This window comes from Tupaia chinensis, unplaced genomic scaffold, assembly GCF_000334495.1.
Source record: "Tupaia chinensis unplaced genomic scaffold, TupChi_1.0 Scaffold000465_1, whole genome shotgun sequence".
Classification (NCBI taxonomy): domain Eukaryota; kingdom Metazoa; phylum Chordata; class Mammalia; order Scandentia; family Tupaiidae; genus Tupaia; species Tupaia belangeri.
In genome coordinates, this window is record NW_006159974.1 from 66,905 (window position 1) to 73,575 (window position 6,671).

General features: G+C 43.7%; 1 pseudogene; it reads left to right on the top strand.

The window, feature by feature from the left end:
• The first annotated feature begins 2,174 nt into the window (after nt 1-2,174).
• Nucleotides 2,175-3,591, top strand: LOC102467795 (transcriptional adapter 1-like; annotated as a pseudogene).
• The last annotated feature ends 3,080 nt before the right edge of the window (nt 3,592-6,671 follow it).

Consider the following 6,671-nt stretch of genomic DNA (forward strand, 5'->3'; position numbering starts at 1 on the left):
GATACTTCTGTTTTGCCCATTTTACAGATGTATTAGGTCATGATGTATTTTTCTATGCGAAAATGTGTCATGACTTTCCCAATGACCCAATAGAAATTGAGTCCAGAGAGGTCAAAGAGCTTGCTTCAGTATCACACAGACAGAAACTGATGGTGCTGGGATTAAATTTAGGTCTTTTTGACTCTCAAGTCCAAGTTGTCTCCCTTTTCTTCCTTTCTTCCTTCCTTTCCTCTCCCCTCCACCCCCAGTCATTTAAATCGGTTGACTTGGTTTGGATCCTCCCAGAAGCAGACCCTGAGACAAGAGTTCAGAGTACTTATTTAGTAATTTAGTAAATACAAGAGACATCAGTAGGGAGGGTAGGCAGCCAATTAGAGTGTATTATCAAGCCAATTACTGATTAGTACCCAAAGAAACTATGGCGAGGGTTTCCCCAGACTAGAGACTGAGGCATTGGAGTGGTCATACATCCATTCCCATCAGTCATTTGTTGAGGGCTGCCCTGGTGGTGGTAACTCTCTAGAGCTTCTGGTGTGACACAGTAGAATGGCCTTGGGAATAAAGCAGCCAGACGCAGAGATGCAGATCCTATTGGCCGTTGGGAGAAGTCAGAAGCTCCCTGACTGGTGCAGCCCAAGGGAAAGTCACTTGTGAGGCACATCGACTGCTTCCTGATGCTAGTTTTGAATCATAGATGCTATCAAGGCACAGAGTAGAAAGCTCCAATGCCACAGAAAAGTACTATAAATTTCAATTGTGTATCTCTTCTATCCCAGACTCCCAGTCCTTGATAGTTTGTGTCCAGCAGGTTGCAAATTATATGCATTTTTTTTGCAAGAATAGTACACAGTACACACTCCTGTGCACCTTGCTTTTTTTAAACTTAAAAATATATCTTGACCAAATCTCCTATGAATGATCAATTAGGTTGTCGCTACTTTTTCATAACCACAGATAGTGCTTCAGTACTGCACATCCACTTGTAGGGCATATTGGAAGTGGAATTGCTGGGCCATGGGTTTGTGCATGTAACATTTTAAAAGATGGGGCAAGCAGGTAGCGTGGTGGTTAAGGCACTGGACTCCCACATGGCAGACCATGATTTGAATCCTGGATCTGGCGGCTTGCTTTCTCACTTTCTCTCTCTCTCTCTGGTGAGCATGTGTGCCCTATAGCAAATTTAACAATAATAATAATAAATTAAATTAAATGTATTAAAAAAAGAAAAGGCATTTTAACAAATGTACCAGATTGTCCTCCAAGAGGGCTGACCTAGAGCCACTCCCACTGGAGTGTTAATAGAGTGCCACTTCCCTGTACTCTCAACCGCTCTCCCTTCTTTTCCACTGCCTGCCCCATTACTCTCCTGTCCTTGGCTGCAGCCACACCAGGCTATATAACTTCCCTGTGGAAATCAGTGAAGACTGCCTGAAGGAGAACAAGCACATTATCCATTCAGAGCTTGCCAGAGCAACAGAGTCAGCCACCATCCGCATTTGGCAGAGATTCCAAAGCTGGCAGGGGAGACAGGAAGCTTTGCAGTGCGAAAAAGGAAGACTCAGGTGTTTGTTGTTGTTGTTTTCCTTTAAATAAAAAAAAAAAGGCCTTGCCATGTTGAGATCCTCCTGCCTCAACCTCCTGACTGAAACTACTGGGGCACGCCACAATACCCAGCTCTTTTTACGTGGATTCTCACTACGTTGCCCAGACTAGCCTCAAGCTCATGATCTCCCTGCCTCAGCCTGCCTGAGCTGCTGGGGTTACAGGTGCATACCAAAAGGCACGCCTTCAGGCTGGCTCAGGGACCAAATCCCAGGCCTCCCATGTGGTCCTGGCCTGCAGCGCACAGCGCCTAGTCATGCACACCGTCACGGCTGGGTCGGCCATACTTTTACTGGTGGTGGCATAAGGAAGCTGGATGTGGGTTTATGAGATACAGGCACCTTCTAGGATCTGGCTTTCTCTGTTGGTCCTGAGTTCAAAAGGGAGGGGAAATTGGGAAGCTGGCAGTTACTGACCAAGTGCTGATCATCCTGGCTGAATGCGGTGCAGGTTACGGTTTGGCTTTTTGGACTGAGAGCTCTGTTGTCCTGTACAGCCTGGCCACTGTCTGTGTGTATCTCAGTCTGTCACATGCTCTTCTGGTGGTCTGCAGTAGGGCCGGGGGTGGAACGATGGCGACCTTTGTGAGCAAGCTGGAGGTGGGCGAGCAGAACCTGAGCGAGGCTCTTGGGGACAATGTGAGGCAATATTGGGCTAACCTGAAGTTATGCTATAAGCAGATGATCAGCAAGGAAGAGTTTTTTTTTTTTTTTTACATTTGAAAACCTGAATATTTTTATTATTATTATTACTTTTTTAATTATCATCATAATCTTCTTTATATTACATTGGATTATATATAACTTTACAGTGTATTACATTGTTTTTTCAAAAGGGAATGCCATGCATGTCAGTCAGTACAGAGACACTAATCTCCCCACTTCAACATTCAATATCTTTTCTATGTTTTCCCCAATCATTATTATTATTATTCTAATTATTTTTTTAAAACAGTCAATCACTATTTCTCATTTTGCTTGTAAAAATACTTTGCCCATCATGAAATACTTCTCAGACCAATCCAGTTGAGAATACTATACATGTCAACATCAACAGTTAATAAGCCATATCTGTTTCTCACTAACGTCCTGCCTCCCTATTGTTCACAGCAAGGAAGAGTTTGACCTTGAAGTTCACAAACTTCTTACCCAGGACAATGTCCTCTCTCACGACTTCCTCCTGGCCATTCTCACGTGCTGTCAGATTTTGGTTTCTATACCAGAGGATGCTGGATCTTGGCCCTGGACAGGGACCTCTGCAGCCAAGCCTGGACAAAACAAGGGAAAGAAAAATACCTCTTCTGTTTGTCAGAAATTTGATCATGGATTCCAGCCTCAAAATCCTCTCTTGGGAGCCCAACAGTTTCTGGCAGAAGATCCCCAAGATGATGACTAGTTGAAATTTTGTTCCCACACAATGATGCTTTCTACTCAGGGTCAGCTGGAAGGGAGAATGATAGTGACCGCTTATGAGCATGGGCTGGATAATGTCATCGAGGCCATGTCAGCTGTGGTCTATGCAGTGGAGAATCACCGTAAAGATATACTGACACCAGTTGTGTCAGGAAGGGAGGCTTATGGGTCGCAAATAACCATTTTAAATAAGCCTTTGGCAGTAACATGATGCTACAGCCACACCTGAAGAACAGCATAAGAGCTTACAACAACCTCATAGCTCTCCAGCTTTTTCTGTACCCTGTGCTGACCAGAATCCAGCTCCCCACCCACCCCCGATGATGCCGAGCACCAGACCATACTCCTGCTGGCCTGCTCTGGGGACACGCTGCCTGCATCGTTGCCTCCAGTGAATATGGACAACCTTTTTGAAGCTCTGCAGGTCCACAGGGAGGTCATCCCCACACACGCTGTGTATGCCCTGAACATCGAGAGGATTGTCACTAAACTCTGTCATCTGCGTCATGAAGAGCTGCAGCAGGACAAGGTGCACCGCTGGTGCCTGGCAGCCAAAGAGGGCTTGTTGCCCTGCTAGATAGGGCTGAGGATGTGGGGCCCTCCCTGGATCCCCTGATGACTGAAAATGGAATGTTTGGGGGTTCATGTTTCAAGGCTGAAGTGTCTAGTGTATATATGACCTTTCCTATAGAAATGTAATGTTGAGGACATTCTGCACTGCTACTATGAAGCCATTAGTGTAAGTCTGACTTCAATAACGACCCACATCTCTGTAAGTGGAGCAGGCTTTGATGAAGATCTGTGTCTGAGTGGAGTTGGAGATGGTTGGGTATCTGAGGCTGAGTGTATCTCCGGTCCACATGCCAGGCAGACAACAGCCTAGAACAAGACGCTGTTCTAACTTAGCCCCTGTGTCAGCTGTCTGAGGCCGAGTATCCCATGGTCTTCATGTCAGACAGATGACAGCCCAGGGCAAGACGCTGTTATAACCTAGGCCCTGTGTCAGCAGGACACCCAAGGGACACCATATGTTCTATTTCTGGCAAGTCGAACATTTCTGTCTTTCGCCTAAAGAACTAGGCTCTTGCATTTCGGTTAAAATAAGCTTCACAGTATTAAAAATCAGAAACCTCTTGTAGTGACCAGTTCATTCCTTAACAGCTGTAGGTAGCCCTGCCCCAATTCATCATTACAACTCCTCAGAGAATATGGGGAGCTATGAGATGGCTTTAGGATTTTGAAGAGAGCCTCTAAAACATGCATGTGATGAGAAAAGTCTTTCTTATATATTTAAAACCCAAATCAGAACACACAGAATTTTTGGAATGCAATTAATCGACTTCAATAAAATGTCTTCCTGGCATGTCCACATACCAGGCAGTGGTTTGTTTTTGTTTTTGTTTATTTTGAGTTAATATGCCCAAAGATTTTGATTGCCAGGTTCGTCTATTAATTACTCCTATAGAATATATTTTAAGAAATCTACATAAACAAATAGGATGTATGCTTGGCAATTCCCTTTTTCCTATGACTTAGCTATTCCATCCTTCCAAGTGATAAAATTAAAGTAATTCAGACAATGTTACAAGCAACTTCATTTTTATTTTAAAGAGATGTAATTTTTTTTTACTCAGAAGATAAGTGTTGATAGATAATTTAGAATCTATCGAAGGGTTTGTGTAGTTCTAAATAATGGATATATAGATATGTAATATGGTTCATATATCTGGATCTGTGTATTTGATTTTGCACTTTAAATGTGACAAACCTTTTGGGAGAGAAAAAATATGCTCTTCTCAGGACTAGCAGATGTGTAATGGTTATATTGCTGGACTCCCACATAGTCGACCACAATTTGAGTCCCATATCCAGCAGCTTAAACTCACAGCAGGCGTGTGTGCGTGCAGGCCCTATATAAGATATACATCTTATATATATATTTATATGATATATATATATATACACTCTTCTTTCCAGAATGAAACACGCATGACCATCTGGATGCCAACTGTATGATGAGGGCTTCCACAGATTCTCTCTTCCCATCAGAATACCTACTCCTTTGTGTTGTTTAGCATTGCTGCTTGGTATTAGAATTAAAATAACTTTAATAGCTATTGTCCAAGGAGATTTCAAAAAATTCATGGAAAATGGAATCCAAGAGTTTCTTCTGGTGGAAAAAAATTGAAATCCATGCGTTTTAAAAATATATAATATGCATATTCTGTGCACTCTTTGAAGAGCCTATGTTGAGGAGTGTGTGCCAGTACGTGCCTCTCTGTGCCTTAGGGCTTTTCTTGAACCATGGAAACTTAACTCTGCCCATACTTGCAGCTATGTGACCCTCCACACAGCTGGCAGAGACAGGTGGGGTTGGGGTGTGATTCTACAGAGGTGAGGCTCACACCACCTCCCAGGACTGACTCGGATTGGCTTCTGCCAGATAACGCTCTCCTATTTGCTACCTTCCTTTCCCCATACAGATGGTCCTGACTTAAGATGGTTCAACTTAACCATTTTTTCAACTTTACAGTGGTGTGAAAGTGATGCTCATTCAGTAGCAACCGTACTCGAGCACCCTGGTAAGCATTCCGGTTTTTTTCTTTGTTTTGCCATAGGCTGTGTGCATTCACGTGCATGCGAGAGAGAGAGAGGGAAAGTGAGGAATCACCCTCTAGAAGGAATGACCACACCATAATCTCTTCTCTTCCATTACCTTTCTAGAATCTTGGGCATGCATGCATAGGTGCCTGGTGTGATTTTCTTTTTTAGAGGTTTTAGGGTGTGAACACTTGCCAGAGAAAGAGACAGAGACAGTGAGAGAGGAAGTGAGAAAACACCCCTGGGAGGATGGCCACAATGAATGCAATTCCTTCTCCATTCTGCTCCTGGTATCTTGGGAATGCACACTCATGAGCCTGGCATGATTTTCAAGCCAGTGGGTCTGGATTTGAAATGCAGTCGGCCAGGTGGGTGTCCAGCAATGTAACTGATATGCCTACTGCTGGCCTCCCCAGCATGATTTTCAAGCCACCAGGTTCAGGACTAGAACCTTAGTTAACCATGTGAGAATCCAGCGCCTTAACCACCACACTATCTGCTGGCTCCAGCATTCTGTTTTTTACGTTCAGTACAGTATCCAGTAAATTACACAAGATATTCAACATCTTATAAAATCAGCTTTGTACTAGATGATTTTGCCCAAGGTATGTTCATGTAGGTGTTCTGAGCATGTTTAAGGTAGGCTAAAGTACAACAGTCAGTAGGTTAGGTGGATTCAATGTATTTCTGCCTTAACGATAGTTTCAATGTATAATGGGCTTATTAGGCTATAATCCCATTGTAAATTGAGGAGCATCTGTTTAAACCCCACTCCCCATCCGCTATTCTCCTGGCGTTTTTTCCCTATACTCCCATTTGCATTCAAATCTTTGTTTCAGGATCTGATTCTGGGGAAAACTCAAACAAAGTTAAAATGTCTTATTATTGGGGCCAGCAGGTGGCTTAGTGGTTAAGGTGACTGACTCCCACATGCCTGACAGCAGTTCAAGTTCCAGGCCTGATGGCTTGAAAATCATGCTGGTCGTGTGCATACGTGCCCAAGTTTCCAGGAGAAGAATGGAGAAAGGATGTTGGCATGGCCATTCCCACAGGGAG